This window comes from Peromyscus eremicus, chromosome 10 (assembly GCF_949786415.1).
Source record: "Peromyscus eremicus chromosome 10, PerEre_H2_v1, whole genome shotgun sequence".
NCBI lineage: Eukaryota > Metazoa > Chordata > Mammalia > Rodentia > Cricetidae > Peromyscus > Peromyscus eremicus.
The window spans coordinates 25,452,723-25,476,575 of NC_081426.1; the positions used below are offsets into that span (position 1 = coordinate 25,452,723).

The window sequence follows — 23,853 nt, forward strand, 5'->3', positions numbered from 1 at the left end:
AGAGTATATGGTTTGTGGAAAGCAGTTCTTCCAGTATAACACATCCTTGTTCTTTTGAGTTCGGTTTTTGGAGACTTGAGTGAAGCAGTGTAATTGCTGTTTGCCTTCTTTTACTTGCAAAGTACCACAAGTAACCTGTTGTTTTTAACTCTCCATTTGGAAGGACCTGGTCTGTACCATTTTAAAAACACTTTGTTGGGTTGTGATGGTGATGACTCCTCCTCTTTGTTTTTGGCCTGGGAATTGAACCCAGGGCCTTATTTATTCATCTAGGCAAGCACTCTGACCCTGAGGTGTATCCTCAGCCTGCTCATTGCTTTTTATTCTGAGACTAAGTTTCTCAGGCTGACTTGGATCTCACTCTGCAGCCTAGGCTGGCCTTGAACTTGAGATTCTCTTGCCTATTTTCCTTAAATGCTAGGATTAGAAGCACATATCTCATGCCGGGCAGTGGTGGTGCATGCCTTTAGTTCCAGCACTTGGGAGGCAGAGGTAGGTGGATCTCTGTGAGTTCAAGGCCAGTCTGGTCTACAGAGCGAGTTCCAGCATAGCCAGAGCAACACAGAGAAACCCTGTCTGGGGGGTGGGGGATGGGGAAGCACTTGACATGCCTCCATGCCTGCCTGTCCATAACTTAAAATTCAGAAGTTTTTTTTTTTTTAACTTTACCTATAAGTTAGAAGTCAGGAAATGGAAAAAATAAAGTCCCCCCCCCCTTCTGCAGTTTAGGGAACTTATTTCTTGTTTTGTATGGGTCATTGGTCAAAGAAAGATATTAAAATTTTAGAGATTGTGAAAAGAGATTATAATTAAGCAACTTGTGGTTTTCTTTTTGCCAGCTAAAAGAAACAAAATACTTAATGTTGAAGGTGATTCCTTTGTACAAGGTGCCTTGGACACATATCAGATATCTTTTTTTTTTTCCTTATTCAGTATGATTAGAAGATCCTTTCTAGGTAGGTGGTGGTTGTGCACATCTTTAATCCCAGCACTCAGGAAGCAGAGGCAGGCAGATCTCTGTGAGTTCGAGGCCAGCCTGGTCTACAGAGCAAGTTCCTGGACAGCCAGAGCTACACAGAGAGACCCTGTCTCGAAAACAAAACAAACCAAACAAACAAAAAAGAAGGTTCTTTCTTAGATCTTCACAAGGATTTGAGACCATTGTTTATTGGAGCTGTTGTAACTTAGAGGGTTTGATATCAGGTGTAGAAATAGAGGGAAAACTCTGCAGTAAGCACTGGCAGCTGTTTGCACCTCTACTCCCTACACTACTTGGTACAGAATAAATGTAAGTATTCATGGGCTGTTTAAACTCTCAACTTTATTTTGGAGACAGCCTGATCCTGCCTCAACCTCCCAGGTATTGGGGATTATAGCCATATGTCATCACGCCTGACCAGCACATAATTACCTACTCACATGTAAATAAATTAGATAGTTCTTTTAAAAACATTTATGATTTTATTTATTATTATGTATTTGTATATGAGTGTGAGTATGCCATGGCATACATGTGGAGGTCAGAGGACAGCTTTGGGACTTGAACCTTGGGTTCCTGGGATCAAGCTCAGGTAATGTCAGGCTTGCATGGGAAGCACTTTTACCTGCTGAGCCATTTTGCCAGTCCAGATTATTCTTTTATGTAATGTGTAGAGAAACTTTTCAGGTATCCCTTTACCTCTCAAAGTTTTTTTTTTTTTTTTTTTCCTCAACACAGGATTTCTCTGTGTAGCTTTGGAGCCTGTCCTGGAACTCGCTCTGTAGACCAGGCTTGCCTTGGACTCACAGAGATCTGCCTGCCCCTGCCTGAGTGCTGGGATTAAAGGTGTGCGCCACCACCACCCGGCTCTCATAGTATTTTTACTAAGTATGTAAGTAACATGCTTTGCCCTATCTAGTATCTGTTGAGCACTTAAAATTTGACTAGTTCAACCAAAGAACTAGCTTTAATTACTTTAAATAATTTAAAAGGTTTATTTTATTTTTAATCACGTGTATATGTCTGTGTGTGGTCATGTACAATAAATTTAGGTGTCTGTGTGTGGTTATGTACAATAAATTTAGGTGTCTGAGGTCAGAAGTATTGGATCGATCTCTCTCTCTCTCTCTCTTTCTCTCTCTCCTTTCTCTTCTCTCTCTCTTTTCTTTGAGACAGGGTTTCTCTGTGTAGCCATGGCTGTCCTGGAACTCCCTCTGTAGACTCAGCTCTACCTGCCTCTGCCTTCCAAGTGCTGGAATTAAAAGCATGCACCACCATTGCCCAGCTTGTATTGGATTTCTTTAAATGAGAGTTTCAGATGGTTGTGAGCCACTTGAGGTGAGTTTTGGGAATTGAACTCTGGTCCTCAGGAAGAACAATATGTGCTCTTAACCTGGTGATGAAGTTCCAGGGGTCTCTGCCCCAAAAGCAGTGTCAGGTAGCAGTCAATGGTGGAAGACAGTCCCCACACACTGCAAAGCTAACTTCCAATCAGGGTGTTTAGATCCTCACAGCTTTGATAATACCTCTGAACTGGTGTTAATTCCATCAGAGGCACTTCGAAAACCTTTAATAGCTGGAGGATTCCACCCCCAATGAAACCCATAGTGAAGGTTCCACCGAAATCATCAACCAGGAGTATGTGGTCACACTGCCCAGTATTTACCTTTAAATACACTGATATTTTAGACTTCATTGCTTGAGAAGTAGTTTGCTTTGAAAATGATTTATGGTTTAAATCTGTGTTGTGTTCTCTCTCCCTCCCCCAAATCACTGGCCTTGAACTCAGAGGTCTGCCTGTCTCTGCTTCCTGGGTGATTTGATGAATTTGATTTTGGATAGTGTTAATAGGACTTTTTTTCTTACATCTGACTTGAATATATTTTACTTGCAAGAAGGATAATTAAAGCATATATGAAAGAACATACTCTTGTGACTGCATTACTATAAAGTTTAAAAAATAGAGATCTGGAGCACTGGCTCAGCATTTTAGAGCACTTGTTGCTCTTGTAGAAGACCCTGTATCAGTTCCCAGCACCCATGTGGTCTTTCCTAATCATCCATAAAACTCCAGTTCCAGGTGATCTCATGCCATCTTCTGACCTTCATGACACTAGGCATGCATGTGGTACACATATACACAGGTAAAACACTTACACACATAAAGTAAATTAATTAAAAACAAAAAACCAAATAACAGCAAAAAAAAAAAAAATCAAACACACAATTGAAAGATACCAGAAGTCAGAATAATCATTATCTTTGGCTTTGAGGAGAAAAAAGAAGTGTGCTGGAAATATTCTGAGTTATGATCTGGGTTGTTGATGTTATAGTTTTGTTGAGTTTATAAGAATCATTGAGTGATACTTAGGCTGTATGCCAGTTTTTGCTTTTTGGAGACAGGGTTTCTATGTGTAGCCCTTGCTATCCTGACACTCACTCTTTAGACCAGGCTGGCCTTGAACTCAGGAATCTGCCTGTCTCTACCTCTCAAGTACTGGAATTCAAGGCATGTGATAACACACTGGGCTTTGCGCTCTCTCTCTCTCTCTCTCTCTCTCTCTCTCTCTCTCTCTCTCTCTCTCTCTCTCTAACTCACAGAGATCCGCCTCAAACTCACAGAGATCCGCCTGTCTCTGCCTCTCAGTGCCTGGATTAAAGGCGTGTGCCACCACTGCCCGACTCTATCTATCTATCTATCTATCTATCTATCTATCTATCTATCTATCTATTTATTTATTTATTAAGAGGTTTTATTACTCATTTTACATACCAATCACAGATTCCCCTCTTCCCTCCTCTCACCCTCTCTCTCTTTTTTAAAATGTAGTATTTGTTTAAAGCCATCTTATGGTTTGAAGGATTTAGTTCTAAAGTTTAATTCAAACTTGTGAATGGCTATTGACAATATTTTAACTCTGTACTGGGACATACATAACTACTCTCCAATTCCTCAGCATGCTTGAGTACCTTTCTTCACCTACATGCTTTCTTGAGCCCAAGACTGGCTGACTAGACTACTTTTTTCTTTCCTCATTTTCACACTACCAAAAGTTTAAATACCTGTTACTCAGGATAAAGCTCTTGTCAAATGGTAGGGAGCACCCATCCATCCATCCTATCCATCCTATCCATCCCATCCTTCCCATCTAGCCATTCATTCGACTATTTTTGAGATAGAGTGTCACGTAATTCAGGCTTGGCCTAGAGCTCTCTCCATGTGGCAGAGAATGATCTTGAACTTCTGATTTTCCTGCCTTCACCTCCCTGGGATTAGAGGCATGTGTGGGCTCAAGCAATTTTGCTTCATCCTCAGTGAGTAGCTTGGATTGCAGGGCCTTACTCGGGGCCTTATTTATTCTATGCATGCTTGCTATTTCAGGGTTACAACACTACTACTAGGCTTCATTGCAAAAGAGCACAGGTTTCCCCTTTTAAGCCAACAGCTTTGGCCATGGCAGGTAAGCAGTCTCCTACTAGGTTACATCTTCAGTCCTAAGAATCAAATTTTAGAGGATCTTAAAACTACCAGTTTCTTTTCTTGGCTATGCCTTCACATTACTATTTCTTTGGGCAAATCATATAAATTATTTGGACCTCTGGTTTTTCTACACAGCAGGGGTAATATTTAAACCTTCTTTTGTAAAGTGATTAGATAAAATTACAGGATCTTGTTTGTTTGTTTTATCGAGAGTGTTTCTCTGTTGCCTTGGCTGTCCTGGCACTTGCTCTGAAGACCTGGCTGTCCTTGAACTCACAGAGATCCACCTTGCTCTGCCTGCTGAGTGCTGGGATTAAAGGCATACTCCACCACTGGCCGGTTAGGATTTTTTTTTTAAAGATTTATTTATTTATTATGTATACAGAAGTAGGTGCCAGATCTCATTACAGATGGGTTTGAGCCACCATGTGGGTGCGGGGAATTGAACTCAGGACCTCTGGAAGAGCAGCCAGTGCTCTTAACCTCTGAGCCATATCTCCAGCCCATGGTTAGGATTTTTTAATAGTATTTCTAGATAGATTTTTATTTGGTCCATTGAGTATACTTAACAGAACAGGATTGTAGTTTACAGTAAAATGATTGTCCAAGGCCTCACAGCTAATAATTACTGATATCATTCATTTATTTTAGTGTAATACCTATGAGGTTTACTTAAGCATACCAAGCACTGATCTAAGCGATTAACATTTATTTATTATTTTGATTGTCTAGGATTGAACTCCTAGGCTCAAGTAATCTTATTTCATCCTCATAAGTAGCTGGGATTTCAGTATGTGTGCTTGTGTTCGAGCATGTGAGTGTGTACATATGTGTCTATGTAGAGGTAGTTACAATTATTCTAATTTTACTGAAGAGGAAATAGGGAAAAATGGGGTAATTGGCTTAGTTAGGTTAAGTTCTTGAATCTGAGATCTTAACCATTTTGCTTTACTACCTAATTCAATGAAAGTGCTTGAGAATATTTAGGCAAATCTAAGGTCCTAAAATAATTTTTTAAGTTTTTTTTTTCAGTTTGTTTTAGATTTATTGTAAGTGTATCAGTGTTTTGCCCAAATGTATGTGTGTGCACCATGTGCATGTTTGGTGCCCATGGAGGCCAGGAGAAGGCATCGAATCCCCTAGAATTGTGAACCACTGTGTGGATGCTGGGAACTGAATTTAGGTCCTCTGCAAGAGCAGCCAGTCTCTTAACCACTTATGGTGATATTTTAATTGCACTGAAATGTGATTTTATTTGTATGTTAATAAATAAAGTTGCCTGGGGCTAATAGTAGCAAGGCATAGCAGAAACTGGGCGTACACGCCTTTAATCCCAGCTCTTGGGAGGCAGAGCTAGGCGGATCTCTGTGTGGTCAAGGATACAGCCAGCATGGAGACACACGCCTTTAATCTCAATACCAACCATAGAAGACCTGGAGGTCTGTACAGGTAGGCAGTGACGAGGAGGTCATGTGGTTGGGTTTACAACCAATGAGAAGGCAGAATAGAAAGTCTATAAAAAGGACAGACAGGAAGTAGCTCTCTTGCTGAAGAGGACAACAGCAGCAGTGAAGGGTAAGGTTTTTTAGCTCTGACCTCTTAGGCTTTCATCTCTGCATTGACTCTGTGTTTCTTATTTAACAAGACCATTCATCTACAACCACTGGTCCATCTCTCCAGCCTCTTGAAGGCTCCCTAAAAAATTCTGTTTATTTATTCATTCATTCATTCATTCATTTTTTATTTTTTGAGATTGGGTTTCTCTGTGTAGTCCTGGCCATCTTGGAACTCACTATGTAGACCAGGCTGGCCTGGAACTCAGAGACATCCACTTGCCTCTGCCTCCTGAGTGCTGGGATTAAAGGCATGTACCACCACCACCCTGGCTTTGAAGTTTTTTTTTTTTTAAATGAAAAAAAAAAAAAGTTTTAATTATGTGAGTCAGAATTGGGAGAGGAGCCTCGTGATTTGACCATCATAACTCTGGGAGAATTACATTAACATTTTATTCCTTTTTTTTTTTTTTTTTTTTTTTTTTTTTTTGAGCTGAGGATCGAACCCAGGGCCTTGCGCTTGCCTAGCTACCACTGAGCTAAATCCCCAACCCTCCTTTTTAGTTTTTAAAGACAAGAACTCACTGATATCCTTGGCTGGTGTGGAATTTGTGTAAACCAGACTAGCCTAAAACTCAAGAGATCTACCTGCCTCTGCCTCCTGAATTCTGAGGATCAAAAGTGGGAGCCACCATGCCTAGCTCTTATTCCATTCTTAACTAAAGTAGTTTTCCTCTAAAACTACTAAGACTTGGATATCTGTGTGGTTTTTTTTTTTTTAGTACTATTTATTTTTGTTTTTCTTTTGAGACAGCATTTTTCTGTCTAACAGCCCTGACTGTCCTAGAACTTACTCTATAGACCAGGCTGGCCTCAAACTCAAAGAGATCCATCTGCCCTTTGTTTCTTGAGTGCTGGAATTAAAGGCGTATGCCACCATGCCTGGCACTAGTTTTTAAAATTTATAGGAAAAATTTGTTATCTTCTGAAGAGAACATGCAAATATTTATCTTCATTTTGTTTATCCCTAAAGCCTTAATGATTCATTATTGTATTCAGAATAAGGAGCTGTCTAAATTTTTCTCTGTGGAACTAGTTTCTTCCTGTCTGTCAGTCTATCTGTCCGTTTGTCTATCTATCTGCCCATCTCAGTATTTTTTATTTTACTTTATTTTTTGAGGTAGGATTTCTCTCTGTAGCCCTGGCTGTCCAGAACTCGCTTTGTAGACAACACTGGCTGCTAACTCAGAGATCAAGGTGTGTACCACTATGCCTGGCTCAATATTTATTTTATTTTACGTTCTTTAAGAATTACTGTTTTTTTTTTCCTTCCCTTTAAAATTAATATTATTCTCTTATAGGGTACAGGAGAGTATATGTTTCCCCACTTCAGTGATATTCTTGCCTGATAGGAAAAGTTAATATGACTTTTCTATCTTCAGGGTTATACAATTTTTTTTTTTTCCTTTGAGACAGGGTTTCTCTGTGTAGCTTTGTGCTTTTCCAGGATCTCACTCTGTAGACCAGGCTGGCCTCGAACTCACAAAGATCTGCCTGGCTCTGTCTCCCAAGTGCTGGGATTAAAGATGTGCGCCACCACCGCTGGCTGAGGGTTATACAAATTTAAATGTGCTTATTTGCATAAAATCTACTCAAAGAAATTATCAGAAAAATTTACAGGACAGTTTTGGATATTCTTTGTATTACTTATCTTTTTTTTTCTTTCAAATTTTTTTTTTATCTCTGTATGGGGGGAGGTTGTATGTTACTCATACAGTTGAGTGGCTTTGATATGTCTTGGTAAGTACATGAGGGTGTCTTGAAATGTGTTATTTTAGTCACTGTTCCTACTCTACAAAAATACGTTTTCATACTAAATCCAGTAGAAGGCACGTTGGCAATAGTCCAGAAGCTGACTCACTAAGGAGTAATGGTAGACACTGTGAAGGGAATGAGCTATCCCAGGGTTCTATCTCAAAGCTTAGTACTGTGATTACATCAGCAAAAGGCAGCCAAGAAATCAAGGTGAGGTCTTGCTTGTACCTCCTGGGAGTAGTGCTCTACATAGCAAGGTCCTTTCAGAGTAGTATGCACTAGTATCCGGTTTAAAAGAAAAAATATGTGTGTGTGTGTGTGTATAAATATGTATAATTTTGCTAGCAATTTAATATTTTTGGGGTGGGCAGTAAATTGAAGATTCATAATGGTGATAGCTATTGTGGCACTGAAGTGCTTTTTCCTTTTTCTTGGCCTGAATGAGAATAGCCTTATGGTAACTAAGGGTTAACTCAAGAAGCTCAATGCAGATCAGTTTTCTAGAGCTAAAGGAATATACTTAGCTCAGTAGTAAGCACAAGTATCATGTTCATGCCGGACACTGTAGCCACTGTCTCCTAATTAAACAGACTGGAAGAAACCAAAGCAAGACCAGTAACAGTTCAGTTTTGAGGGACAGACTCTTTGCCTATTCACATTGCACATGTAGGAGTAAGAACGGTTGGAAAATGAGCTTGCTTTAGTACTGGGAAATCGATACTAACTATGATGGTTTTGTGGGTTGGAGTGATTGCACTTCCATTTCTAAATTTGATTCATAGCCATAATTGGTTTTTGGTGGCCAACTAAATAAACTTTTATAATCACTAACAAAGTGTTTTTATTGCTAACTTGAATGGAAAGTGTAGAAGTGTGCCAGTTTTTATGTTCAAAGATCTCACAGATAAGAAAACAACTAAATTATCTCAAAGTAGTTTTCAGAAATAAGCCTGAGTATATTTAGATTGACCCATTTGATTATGGCAGAACTTTCTACTTCTCAGTAAAATGTGCTAATCCTAAAAAAAAAGTATTAAACATGATAGTATTTTGCTATAAATAAGATGGAGGGTTGTGTTTAGCTATTTGCTGTATTTCAAGCATACTGTTTAGGTGTAAAAAGTTTTCAACTGTTTTTCCCAGAGTGTGCTTCTCAAAAGTTACAAGTGCTTTGCTTTACTTAAGAAATCTATTACCTTTTTTTTGGGGGGGGGGCGGTTCTAATTTGCAAATATAGAATGCCGTCTTTCCTGTGATCTGGACCTGGTCATTGCTTTGGGGGGGAAGAAAAAAAAGAAATTCTTAGTTTCCCTTCATCTGTGTTTTTGCAGCCTTTTCTATATGTAGTGCTTTGACAGTGGCCTTTAAAAAATTACCTGGCAGGGGAGATACCATGATCACGAAGGTGGTTTTCCCAGGGCGAGGCTTATCCATTGCACTCCGGATGTGCTGACCCCTGCGATTTCCCCAAATGCGGGAAACTCGACTGCATAATTTGTGGTAGTGGGGGGACTGCGTTCGCGCTCTCCCCTGGAAAAAAAAAAAAAATTCATTGTGGCTAGAGAGAAGGTTCAGTGATTAAGAACACTTGTTCTTGGGCCGGGCGGTGGTGGCGCACGCCTTTAATCCCAGCACTCGGGAGGCAGAGGCAGGCGGCTCTCTGTGAGTTTGAGGCCAGCCTGGGCTACCAAGTGAGTCGCAGGAAAGGCGCAAAGCTACACAGAGAAACCCTGTCTCGAAAAACCAAAAAAAACAAACAAACAACCCCCCCCCAAAAAAAAAAACAACCACTTGTTCTTGTAGAGGACCTGGGTTCGGGTTCCTATCACCCACATGGCAGCTCACAAACATCCATGACTCCTGTTCTAGGGAAGCCAGTGCCTTCTGATCTCTGCAGGCACCAGGCTTACACAGGGTTCACATACACACACAGGCAAAACACTTATACACATAAAGTAAAATCTAAAAAACAAACAAAAAACAAACCCCAAACAGTTCATTCATTCAGTTACTATATGCAGGGGATTGAACCCTAGCACTCTGTTACTGAACCTAGCCCTCAGCTAGTCTTCTGCTTTTGAATTGGGTCTGCATGTACTGGTCCCACTTAATTTCTTTTCTTTTTTCTTTTTTTGAGACTGGGTTTCTCTGTGTAGCTCTGGCTTCCTAGAACTCACTCTGTAGACTAGGCTGCCCTCAAATTCAGAGATCTGCCTGCCTCTGCCTCCTAGCCCCACTTAATTACTTATATGGTTTAAACCTTCATTTTTAATTATCTTTTAGTTAAGTTTATGACTTGAGAAAGTTATTTCTCTGTCTCACTTTCCCTCTTTGTAAAACAAGGCCAATATTACCTGTCTTATAGAATTTTAAGATTGATTAATAAATGGTAAGTACTTAGAAGAATGCTCTGCATGTGTTGACTGTTAAAAGCCAAGAATCTTTCTACAACGCTTCATTTCTGTTGACTCTGATTTTCAGAATTTAACAGAACTTTGTGTTAATAAATAATAAACTTTACCTTGTATTTAATTCTTTATCATAAATGACTACTAAATAGAATATTTTGTTGCCCTAGATTGGCCTTAAAAGATAATATGTTAGTAGAAAGTTGTTCCTTTTCTGTAACTTACAGGTCTCTATATACTTGCAAATCTATTGTTTGAATTTAATGTACATCTAAGTGTAGTATATGTAGAACAAAACAGTCTGCATGGGATTGGAAGTACTGGAAAGATAAAAAATGTAGCAGGCAACTAACTGCGTCAGTAGACCAGCAAAGAATTTGAGGTTGCCAGCTTTTATTTAATACTCAATTGTTTTGAAATGATTTATTTTGAAACAAAGTAATTTAAAACGTAGATATGTGGGGTAACTTTTGATTTCTTTCCACTTAAAAAATTTCTTTTCTTTTTTTTTTTTTTAAAGGAAGGCCCATTTCTCTACAGCTATTTAGATCTTTGAATGCTTTATGAATTTTAGTCACGGCCAGTGGTGATCATCAATAGTATGAACCTATACTATACTTTTAAATTGGGACCATTATTAAATATATTGAAAGATGAGATTACTAAACTGCCTTATTGACTTTATGCATCTTTCCCTTGTTTCTCCTGTAGTAGGACTTTTTCAGTGGTTTTGTGAAAGGGTTAGATACCCTTATTTTTTACATTTAGTAGAATTGTTGTTAATGCCTATATTTTTTATTTCTCTTTTTTTTTAATGTAAAAACATTTTATGTACAACTGCAGGAGAAATAATACTCAGATAGCCTGAACATAAAAACAGGTTATAATTTAAAAGTCCAGGGTTATTTTAAACAGTAAAATATTTTCTCTGTAGAAAATAGTATAAATGGTAACATTTCCCAATAAGCCCTTTTAAGCCAAATGGTAGCTGAATTATACATATATTGATTAGGTTCTGGGATACAGAAGAGACCTATCTTCATCTGTTCAGAGAGCTATGTTTTACTTAAGTTGTGTAAGTGAGATTCCTATTCATCTTCCCCTTCACTGTTTGATTTACGGCAGACATTTTTTCTATAGGCTAATCCATAATCTAAAAAGATGTTAGCCTCCCCTCCTGAAAGTATGGCCAGCTTTTTCTTTCATCAGCTTGATACAGTATAAATTCTTTTTTTTTTTTTTCTTTTTTGGTTTTTCGAGACAGGGTTTCTCTGTGTAGCTTTGCGCCTTTCCTGGAACTCATTTTTGTAGACCAGGCTGGCCTTGAACTCACTGAGATCCACCTGCCTCTGCCTCCCAGGAGTGCTGGGATTAAAGGTGTGTGCCACCACTGCCCCAGCTGATACAGTATAAATTCTTATCCTAATAGTGAAATGTTTCACTAAAGCTTGCCCAGTGATTGGGTGAAACCAAAACTTATTATAAGCCACAGTTATCCTAGGGTCCCCCCCTGCTAGTAGCCTCCCTGGATCTGTTGGTTTGTAGTCTGATTGTCCTTTGCTTTATATCTAGAATCCACTTATGAGTGAGTACATACCATATTTGTCCTTCTGAGTCTGGGTTACCTCACTTAGGATGATATTTTCTAGTTCCATCCATTTGCCTGCAAACTTCATTATGTCATTGTTTTTCTCTGCTGAGTAGTACTCCATTGTGTATATGTACCACATTTTCTTAATCCATTCTTCAGTTGACGGGGTTAATGCCTAGATTAAACCAAATGTTTTTAAGCATGTAGAAATTATCTTACAATACTTAATTATATTAGTAAAAGGAATAGGACATTTGCTAGAGTTTTACATTTTTTGAGGTTTTTGCATTTAATTTATGACATCAAAATAAATCAACATGGGGCTGGGGAGATGGCTCAGTAGTTAAGGGTCCTTGCTGCTTTTACAGAGAACCTGAGTTTGATTCCAGCACCCACTTGGTAGCTCATAACTATCTGTAACTCTAGTTCCAGGGCATCTGACACCCTCTTCTGGCCTCTGTGGTTACCAGGAATATATATGATACACACCATGTACACAGAACACAGAGATACAACGTTTACACACACACACACACACACACACACAAAGTTTTTAAAAAAGTAAATTAGAAAAATAAGTCAACATATATAGTGGCCAAACAATTTTATTGTGTATTTAGTAAGGATTCCCACTCCCCCACTCTTTTTTTTTTTTTTTTTTTGGTTTTGTGTGTGTGTGTGTGTGTGTGTGTGTGTGTGTGTGTCTGTCTGTCTGTCTGTCTGTCTGTCTGTCTCTCAAGGGTAGAATATGTCTACCAGGCTGGAGCAGTTTTCTACTAATATATATATATCCTCCTCCTTCTCACTGTATTGACAACACAAATGACAAGAACAAGCTGTCAGTTTTCTATTGGACTTGTGAAGCTGGGACTGCCTTCAGCTGCCCTGCACTCCACTCTTGCTCTGTCAGAGGTAGGCAGTCTAGCTGCAGAGGGAGAGAATGGGGCCAGGCAGTAAAGGGTAGCCTGAGACGAAGGAATGGAGCTGGTGGGACTGAGCCTTGAAGGGCCTGGTGTCTTCACTCTTTCTTTGTTCAGTGCTTCACCTCAGTATCCTGTGAGCCAGTAAGTTCTAGTTTTATTGGTTTACCTGGCTTGGCTTTCTTTCACGTGTGTGATCCTCAGGTTGGACATGCTTGAATGCTAGACCTTTGTAACTTTACTACAGATTCTGAAAAGGCTGGTAATTTTCATAGAATATTGTCAGTTATTTAGCAAACTTGATTCCTAGAAAAACCACTTGGAATAAGTGAGAATAACTTGTTTATATAAATATTCTTATACTGTTAACTATAACTCAAACATTTTCATTTTATTTAAAAAACTTATTGGGGCTGCAGAGATGGTTCAGTGGTTAAGAGCACCTGCTTTTGCAGAGGACCTGGGTTTGGTTCCCAGTACCAACATGGTGGCTCATAGCTGTCTGTAACTCCAGTTCCAGAGGGTTTGGATATTGAAATAAATATTGAAAAGGTGGAGATCTATAGGGGAAGAGACATTTTTCCCTTTTCACAAGCACACACGTGCACTTGCCACACACACACACACACACACACACACACACACACACACACACACACACACACAGGCATACACTGCATCATGCTGATCATGTGTGCACACACCCAGAAGAGTAATAAAATCACAAACTATGGTTGTTGAGTATTTTTTCGTGTGTGTGTGTGTGTGTGTGTGTGTGTGTGTGTGTGTTATGTGTATGCATGTGTGTTCCTACCCTCTTTTCTTACATATTTTTACCATAATGACTTGTTTCATTTACCTTGATCTGACTGCTTGCTGCATTATGAGCCAGTAAAACTGAGACATAAATTGTTGAAGCAAGGAAGGCAACTTTTATCTGCAGAGTTTGCTGGATGAGAAGATGGAAGACCTTGTCAGAGTCTGTCTTTCTGGGAAGCTAATGTTTTAATGGCTTATGTGATGATGGGTGTTCCTAGACTGGTAGGTGACTTCATGGGAGGTGGACAGGACTGGGGAGAGGAGGCAGATAGGGCAGATGGAGTACATCTGATTCTACTTGCTGAGTCAGGAGATGCCATTTATTCTGCAGATCTCAACAACAAAGGTGGTTATTTCCTTGAGCTTTTCTTGTCATGGATTAGTTTGTCAATTATGTAGTCACGTATTACACATTGTATAGATTAGAGAGGGAGCTTCCCTAGGCTCTCTCACTGATTGCTAAATTGTAAAAACCCTCTAATGCCTTTTTATCATTCAGACTTCTGTATTACAAAAAGTTAAATTAGTCCAGCTATAATGGTATAACTTGCTTGAGACTACCTTGTTGTGGGATATTAGCTTAAGATGTGTTACATTCATTTATGCCATGGAATATTGGTTTAATGATACAAAGATGTGTTGCATTCTTTTATGTTTTATGAAGTTGTGTTACTGTGCCTGTCTAAAACACCTGATTGGTCTAATAAAGAGATGAACGATCAATAGCTAGTCAGGAGATAGGATGGGCAGGGAGGAGGAAAAAAATCTAGGCTCGAGAGAAGAGGGAGGAGAGAGAACAGGAGAAGGAGAGGATGCCACCAGGGACCAGCCACCCAGGCACCCAGCCAGCCACAGAGTAAGGAAAGAAGGTATATAGAATAGAGAAAGGTAAAAGCCCAGATATAAAAGGTAGATTGGATAATTAAGAAAAGTTAAGAAAAACTGGCTATGCTGGGTGATGGTGGCACAGGCATCCCAGCACTCGGGAGGCAGAGACAGGTGGATCTTTATGAGTTCAAGGCCAGTCTGGTCTACAGACGGTGTTCCAGAACAGGCTCCAAAACTACACAGAGAAACCCTGCCTCAAAAAAAAAAAAAAAAAAACAAAAAACAAATAAAAAAGCTGGCCAGAAATAAGTCAAGCTAAGGCTGGGCATTCATAAGGCCGGGCATTCATAAGTAAGAATAAGTCTCTGTGTGATTATTTGGGAGCTGGGTGGCGGGCCCCCAAAGTTAAAAAAACAACAATAACAACAAAAACTAAAAAACTGGGCAAACAAAATACATGAAATTGTTCTTGGAATTAGACAATAAATAGTACAGAACTGTGATCACTGAGAGAACAGAAACAAATTAGCTAAGTTCTATGATTATTCAGGTTGGTGCTTTGATGTACTTTGCTGAGGGAGGAAATGAGGGAGTCCCAGGAGAGGAGGAGCCCTGTCCCAAGGGAACTTGTGAGTTTTAGAAGGTTGCAGCAGCCTTTTGTCTTCTCTAAACTTGATGCCAAGCATTGGATGAGGGTTCTCAAGGGTGTTCAGAAAATTAATCTGAGTAAGCCACTACTTGGGAACCATAAATGTAACGGTTACACGGATGTTCCAGTCTGAGCCACCAGAGTGAAAAGATGTCACTTAACTCAGGGCCTAACTTTCAGCTGAGAGCTTATTATATTAGCAAGACTAAACTGGACCTATGATCAAGGGTGTTCTCCAGGCCTCTTCTAATAGAGCTTTTAAAAAAGGCAAGCCTTGAAAGAGTTCAGATAAAAATATCTTTTCCTCTTTGAAATCATGCCTGGTGGCCAAAGTTTATAAGCTCAGATACTAGGGAGATTGATGCAGGAAGATGGCAAGTTTCAGGCTAGCCTGAGCAATAAAAAGTTAAAAAAGTAGAATACTTTCCTAGCACAATTGAAGTCATAGGTTTAATCCCAGTACCAAAAAGTAAGGAAAAGAAAAAGATATAGTTGATTATTTCAGAGTGAGTATAGGAACAATGAATTATGGATTTTGCAATATATCTAGAAGAAAAATTCATAATAGTGTTGGTTAGTTAAATTTGCCAACTTGATACAAGCAAGAGTCACCTGGGTATAGAGGAAAAACAGTTGAGAAAATACTTCTATCAGACTGGCCTGTGGGCAAGCCTGTTGGACATTTTCTTGATTGATTGATGTGGAAGGGCCCAGTCCACTAGGGCAGCACTACTCCCTGGGGTTGCTCCTGGGAAGGTGGTCCTGGATGGTATAAGAGAACACTGAGCAAGCCATGGGAAGCAAGCCCGTAAGCTAGATTTTTTTCTCCATGGCCTCTGCTTTAGTTTCTACTTCCAGGACCATGTCTTGCTTGTCCTGACTTCACTTAGTGGTGAATTTCGATTGGAACATGTAAGCCAAATAAACCCTTCCCTCCTAATTTGCTTCTGGTTGTGGTAATTTCATCACATTAATTTGCAATAGAAAGCAAACTAATGCAAATAGCAAAAAAGACAGAAAGTGGAAAATGGAGATTAAGTACCATTGAGTTCTACTCTAACACAGCAAGTAATATAGTTTTATTTGAAGGCCGGTTGTGATAAGTTAGAAATGCCTAGTATAAACTACAGTAATCACAAAAAAGTATATGAGAACAAGGCTAGAGATGTGACTTAGGGGTACAAGTGCTTGCTTAGCATGAACAAGACCCTGGGAATGTTGATCTAAAAAAAATTAAAACAAAACTAATATCTTAGTCACTGTTCTATTGCTGTAAAGAGACACCAAGACCAAGGCAACTCTTGAAGGAATCACTTAATTGAGAGCTTGCTTACAGTTTCAGAGGGTAGTCCTTTATCATGGCAGGGAACATGTTACTGTGCATGTCCTGGAGAAATAGGGAGCATGTTATCATTCATGTCACTGGAGAGATAGCTGAGAGCTTTACATACTGATCCATAGGCAAAGAGAGAGACAGAGACAGAGATGGAGAGACAGACAGAAAGACAGAGACTGGGTTTGGCATGGGCTTTTGAAACCTCAAAGCCCACTCCTTGTGACATACTTCCTCCAAAAGGCCACACCTTCTAATCCTTCTAAGTAGTGCCACTCCTTGGTGACTAAGCATTCGAGTATATGAGCCTATGGGAGACATTCTTATTCAAACCACAACACTTAACTACAAGAAATGCAATACAAATAGAGAAACTGAAACATGAAAAGACAGAAAAATGATACCGTGTAAATACTAGTCAAAAAGCTATACAAGATGAGGCCAGTAAAATGACTCAGTCAGTAAAGGTGCTTGCTGCCAATGCTTGCAACCTGAATTCAGTTCCTAGAACCCATGTGGTGGAAGAAGAGAACCGACTCCTAAATGTTTTCCTCTGACCTCTGTTGTGATAATGTGTGCATGCATGCATGCCTGTGTGCGTGCACACACAGAATAAGTATAATTAAAATTAAAAACCATTATATATATATATATATATATATATATATATATATATATATATATATATATATATATTTGTTTTTCGAGACAGGGTTTCTCTGTGTAGCTTTGCGCCTTTCCTGGAACTCACTTGGTAGCCCAGGCTGGCCTCGAACTCACAGAGATCCGCCTGGCTCTGCCTCCCAAGTGCTGGGATTAAAGGCGTGCGCCACCACCGCCCGGCCATTATGTATATTTTTTAAAGTCACTATATTTTATAAATTAGTTAGAGGCAGCCTTTTGCAGCAGTGTCCTTGCTTAGTCAGTGTTCATGTTTTAATTGTTATAGGATTTTATAACAAATGTATATCAAGCAACGTTTAGTTATTGTAGTAGGATTATAAACAGTACCTTCTATCTCCTCCTTTATGAGTTGCTCTCTAAATTCCAACAATTGGAATAGTCTCATTGGCTACACAACCTACAGTAGTTTTGAGCTTTGTAATTTAATGTTCCAAGGATGGCAAGATGGCTCATCATGTCTTACTACATACATAAGGCTAATGATGTGAGATTGATCCTCAGAACCCATGTAAAGGTGGAAGGAGAGGACAGACTTCACAGAGCTGTCCTCTGACCTCCACACATGTGCCCTGTCATTTCCCTACCGTTATGTGTTACATATACACAATAAGGATAATAAAAAACTAAAAAAAAATCACTAGTCAGTTTTGAATTATATTGTCTTTATTTATTTTTTAAATATAGTTTTTTTTTTTTTGATGTACGTATGTGTTGTGATAGTTTGAATGTATTTGGTTTCCAAAACTCAGAGGGAGTGGCACTATTAGGGTATGTGGCTTTGTTGAAGGGGGTGTGACCTTGTTGGAGGAAATGTGTCATTGTGGGGGCGGGTTTTGATATTTTCTATGCTCAGGATACTGCCCAGTAAGTCAGTTGACTTCCTGTTGCCTTTGAGTCAAGATGTAAGAACTCTCAGCTCTAGCACCATGTCTGCCTGCACGCTGCTGTGATCCCCAACATGATGGACTGAACCTCTGAAACTGTAAGCTAGTCATCCCAGTTAAATGAGTATAAGAGTTGCTGTGGCCATAATGTCTCTTCACAGCAATAAAAACCCTAAGACCTGTGTTCATGTGTGTGCATATGTATGTGTAAGCACACATGTGGAGGTCAGAGAACTAACTGGTTAGAGAACAACCTAGGATATAGTTGGTTCTCTTTTACCATGTGGATTCCTGGTTGGCAGCAAGTGCCTTACTAACTGCATTGCCTGTTGCATTCATTCATTCATTCATTCATTCATTCATTCATTCATTCAGCGACAGTGTCTCGTTCTATAGTCCAGGCTTCTGTGGAACTCAGAGCAGTCCTCTTGTCTTCCCCTTCTGAATGCCAAGATTAGAAGCATGTACTAACACACCTGGCCTTCTGTTCTTGGTCAGTAATATCTAGCATGTTTAAGTAAAAGTTTGGAAAACAAAAATTTTTTTTGAGACAAAACCTTATGCAGACCAGGCTGGCCTCCAGCTCACAGAGCAGTAGAGGATGATCTTGAACTCCTGCTGCTTTTGCCTCTTGAATGCTGATGCACCAGCATAACAGTGTGTATATGTAGTGCTAGGTTTTGGTGCCTGTCCTGGATCTCGCTCTGTAGACCAGGCTGGCCTCTGCCTCCCCAGTGCTGAGATTAAAGGCATGCACCACCACCACCACCTGGCTTCAAGAAGTTTTTTATTGGTTCTTGTATTAATTAGAATGTTAAAGTAATTCAAGAAGATAAAGCTTCTTTAATATTTAAGGAGGAAAATGAGTTGCAAATGGCTATTTCATATAAAGAAGCATTATGTTATTGTTCTAAGAAAATTATTGCCAAAGTTGTATGCCTTATATTTGGGTTATTGTTTACAATTATACACTTCAGTTTTGTGTAACAGTATTTGTCCCAACTCTTCATTACCCAACAAAGGACCCTTCCTGTAAAGTGCTTTTTGTAGGCCTCCTGCCTTCCTTTCTTCCTCCCTTTTTCCATCAATCTTGCTGTGTTGACCAGGCGGACTTTTAGCTTCTGGGCTTAAATGACCCTCCGATGTTAATCCTTAGCGTTGCTGCACATACCAGCATCCTGGCTATCATGTAAGATTAAAAAAAATGGAAATTGCATTACAATTGCAGAATAGACCTATGAGACTTTATTTTGTCTTTAAACTTTTAAAATTGTTTTATGTGTATGAGTGTTCTGCCTACATGTATGTCTGTGTACCACTTGTGTTCATGGTGCCCTCCGAGGCTGGAAGAAGGCTTTGGCTCACCTGGTACAGAAGTTATGGATGATTGTGAGCCATTGTGGCAAGTACCATCTTTTCTCTTTCTTTCTTTCTTTCTTTCTTTCTTTCTTTCTTTCTTTCTTTCTTTCTTTCTTTCTTTCTTTCTTTCTTTTTATTTTGGTTTTTCGAGACAGGGTTTCTCTGTGTAGCTTTGGCGCCTTTCCTGGAACTCACTCTGTGGCCCAGGCTGGCCCCAAATTCATAGAGATCCGCCTGCCTCTGCCTCCCGAGTGCTGGGATTAAAGGTGTGTACCACCACCGCTCCGGCCTACCATCTTTTCTTATTGGCCTTTTATAGACATACTTTGGAACAATGTATATTTCAAGTCTGTATTTGAAGTTCTAGCATGGTTTAGTTTTTGCCTAGGGCTGATTTCTGTATAGTGAATGCTCTGCTCTCTCTCATAAGCACAGTGATCCAGTAGGATCAGGCCTCACCTGAATGACCTCGTTGAACCTTAATTGCATCAGTAAAAGCCCTACCTCCACAGTGACATTGGAGGTCAGTGCATAACATTTGAAGCTTGAGGAGCCATAAAGACTGTAACAAAGTCCTTTGCCCACTTTATACTTGATTTGCTTACTTTTTTATTTGTTGAGTTGTAGGAATTTAATAGTATTTTCTGGTTATTAATCTATTATCAGGTATGTGGTTTGCAAATGTTTTTACTCACTCTGAAGTGTTCCTTTATACTGTGTTATAGTGCTCTTTAATACACAAGAGGTTCTCATGTTGATGTGGTACAGTTTGGTTTTTCTCTTGTTGGCCGTGTCTTTGATAACAAATGCAGTGTCATGAAGCTTTTCCTGTTTTCTTCTAAGAGTTTTATAGCTTAGTTTTTACTTCATTTTTAACCTAGTTTCTACATTTCATATAAGCTAAATTAGGCTAACTTTATTCTTAAACGTGTGGGAATCCAAAATTTCCAGCACCATTCATTGAGAAGAGTGTCCTTTTTCCTCTGAATGAGTACAGTGTCTTTGCTGAAAAAAGTTACAACAGTCTTGTAACTATTGGGGGAAACTCTGAATGCCTAGAAAGCTGCACATAGCACCATAATACCCTCTATATACATGTTTTTTCTTGTCCTACATATATGATAATTTATAAAATAACTACAATAAGGGCTTTTTTTTTTTTTTTTTTTTGGAAACAGGATTTCTCTATGTAGCCCTCACTGTTCTGCAATTCACTATGTAGACCAGGCTGGCCTTGAATTTAGAGATCAGATCTGCCTTCCTCTGCCTCCTAAGTACTGGGATTAAAGGTGTGACCACCAGAGGCAGGCGGATCTCTGTGAGTTCAAGGCCAGCCTGTTCTCCAAAGCGAGTTCCAGGAAAGGCGTAAAGCTACACAGAGAAACCCTGTCTTGAAAAAACAAACAAACAAACAAACAAACAAAAAAAGATGTGACCACCACGCCCATCTGTACAATAAGATTAATAACCATAACAAAGTACAGTAATATAGTATGTTATGTGAGTGTGATCTCTCAGACATTTTGCACTTCACTCATCCTTATGATGATGAGATAATAGCACCTACAGGATGAGATGAAGTGAGGTAGGAATTGTGATACAGCATTAGGCTTAAATGTGAGGGTGCCTTGATACAAACATGACTATGTTGGTAGAGTCATGATCGCAGACTTAGTTACTAAGTGACTAATGGAAAGGATTTGTGTGCGTGTGCGCGCGTAAACACACTGGTTGTATAAACAGGGCATAGGCATGATTTGAGGTCCCAGGATATAGTGAGATTTCAGTACTGTATTCAGAACAGCATACAATTTGGAACTTAAGAATTATTTATTTCTGGAATTTAATATTTAGTTTGTTTGATCTAGGGTAAACAATACCATAGCAAATGAACTTAAGATATGAAAGGGTTTATCTCTAGGCTCTTTGTTTTAATCTGTTGGTGTTTGTGTCTATGTCCATTTCCACAGTTTGGTCTTTTCTATTTGTTTAAATCTTTACTTTCTTTTATTAATGTTTTGTGTGTGTGTGTTTTATTTTTTTTATTTTTAGACAAGGTTTCACTATGTAGTCCTGGCTGGAACTAACAATGTAGGCCAGAATAGCTTGCTTCAGTAGAGTTCCTCCTCTTTCTGCCTTGTGAGCTAAAAGGCATGTGTCATCATGCCCTGCTAGTTTTGAATTTACCAAAAGTTTTTGTTTTTCATTTCCTCTAGATTTTGAGGTATATATAATGAGCACTTTTAGTTTTCTAAAGTAGTAGTAGTTACCAAAAGAAAAAGACTTTGAGTATTGATGGGCTTTTCCAAAGCATTGTGCAACATGGTGAATACAGAGGCACCATGACACTTGTACAAAATGAAAAAAAAAATGTTTCCTATGTGTTTTCTGTCAACTGCTTCTTTGCACCAGTATCTTACAAAGCTTATTTTCAGTAGGTGAACAATGTGGTCTTTGTAAAGAATTAAAATATAAGGCTAAAAACCTTTTATTTTCAATTCTTTCCCTCCCTCCCTCCCTTTCTATTCATCTATGACAGAGTCTCTTAGTATAGCTCAGGCTGGCCTGGAACTTATTATGTTGTGTGCCAGGTGAGCCTCAAATTCAGCAGTCCTTCTGTTTCAACCTTCCAGGAGCTGATATTATAGGTATGAGGTACCACACACAACTCCTTTTACCTATTTTCAATCTTCAATCCTTATATTGAGTTTCTGTTTTTGTTTTTTTTTTAATCTGCTAGCCCATCAGCCCTAGTATATGTACTCCTAATTAATATATAATGTTCTTTTTTTCGAGACAGGGTTTCTTTATGTAGCTTTGCGCCTTTCCTGGAACTCACTCTGTAGCCCAGGTTGGCCTCTAACTCACAGAGATCTGCCTGGCTCTGACTCCCGAGTGCTGGGATTAAAGGCGTGCGCCACCACCAACCGGCAGTAATGTTCTTTTTTTTTTTTTTTTTTTTTTTTTTTTTTCTCCCGAGACAGGGTTTCTCTGTGTAGCTTTGCGCCTTTCCTGGAACTCACTTGGTAGTCCAGGCTGACCTCGAACTCAGAGATCCGCCTGGCTCTGCCTCCCGAGTGCTGGGATTAAAGGCGTGCGCCACCGCCACCACCGCCCGCCGTAATGTTCTTTTTAAAGTATACTGTATTGATGGATTATAGGCTGTTTCCAGTTTCTGTTCTTCTCACTTGTTACAGTGAAGTTTTGTTTTGGTTTTAAAGGTACCTTCAGTGAACATGGCTAAGTACTTTGCTGAGGTATATCAAAAGTACTAGTTATTTGGTCAATGTGCTGGAGAGATTGCCCAATGGTTAAGAGCACTTACTGTTTGTTATTGCAGAGGATCCAAGTTAGATTCCCAGCACCCACATTAGGCAGTTTATAACTTACTCTTAACTCCTGCTCTATCTAGGTGATCTATACCCTTCAGAATGCCTCCCCCCCCCCCACACACGGGGTTGGGGTGGGGGAGAAGAAATAATTAAAAAAAGAAAATGGTTTTTAAAAAGTAGTATTCTGGGAGGCTCCTGTTTGTTATTGCAGAGGACCCAAGTTAGATTCCCAGCACCCACATTAGGCAGCTTATAACTTACTCTTAACTCCCGCTCTATCTAGGTGATCTGATACCCTTCAGAATGCCTCCTACACACACACACACACACACACACACACACACACACACACACACACACACACGGGGATGGGGTGGGGGAGAAGAAATAATTAAAAAAAGAAAATGGTTTTTAAAAAGTATTCTGGGAGGCTCACTGATTGGATTCTATACAAATAACCTGATTTGAGCCAAGTGTAGGATTTGTAGTCTCAGCACTTAGGTGGAGACAGGAGGATTGCAAATTTGAGGTTAACTGTTAAACAGTGATACCCCATCAAAACAAAATAAAGCAGATATCAGAATAGCCTAATTTGTTTTAAAGTTAAGTCAATGTCAATGAATTTTTTAATATTTAACTTCCCAATAATTTTCCAAAGCTTGAACTGTTTGTTTTTATTTAAAAATATTTTATAGCTGGGTGGTGGTAGCTCAGTCCTTTAATCCCAGTACTCTGGAGGGAGGCAGAGGCAGGCAGATCTCTGTGAGTTCAAGGCCAGCCTGGTTTACAGAGCCAGTTCTAGGACAGCCAGAGCTGTTATATAGCAAAACCCTGTCTCATAGAACAAATTTTTTTTATTAGATTTATTTATTTAGCATTCATGTGGAGGTTGGAAGACAGCTTGTAGTTATCAAACTCAAGATGTCTGAGTTGGCGGCAGGCACCTTTCCCCACTGAGCCATCTCATCAGCCCATATTTTTTTTTTTTTTGTTTGTTTGTTTTGTTTTTGTTTTTTTGAGACAGGGTTTCTCTGTACCAGTTCTGGCTGTCCTGGAACTCACTCTGTAGACCAGGCTGGCCTGGAACTCACAGAAATCCACCTGCCTCTGTCTCCTTCTTGAGTGCTGGGATCATCAAAGGCGTGCCCCACCACATCCGGTGATTTCTATGTATTTTTAAATATTAAGATTTATTTTAAGTTATGTGTGTCTGTATCT

At 39.4% G+C, this 23,853-nt stretch overlaps 1 protein-coding gene and 1 non-coding gene across 5 annotated transcripts in view; both read left to right on the forward strand.

Moving 5' to 3' along the window:
* Positions 1 to 23,853, forward strand: part of Mtmr3 (myotubularin related protein 3) — a 134,326-nt gene that overhangs the window by 7,630 nt on the left and 102,843 nt on the right. The gene's annotated exons all lie outside the window — the stretch shown is intronic.
* On the forward strand, positions 9,197 to 9,361 carry LOC131921326 (U1 spliceosomal RNA). The gene has a single exon (XR_009381952.1). It is a non-coding gene; the product is annotated as a U1 spliceosomal RNA (small nuclear RNA).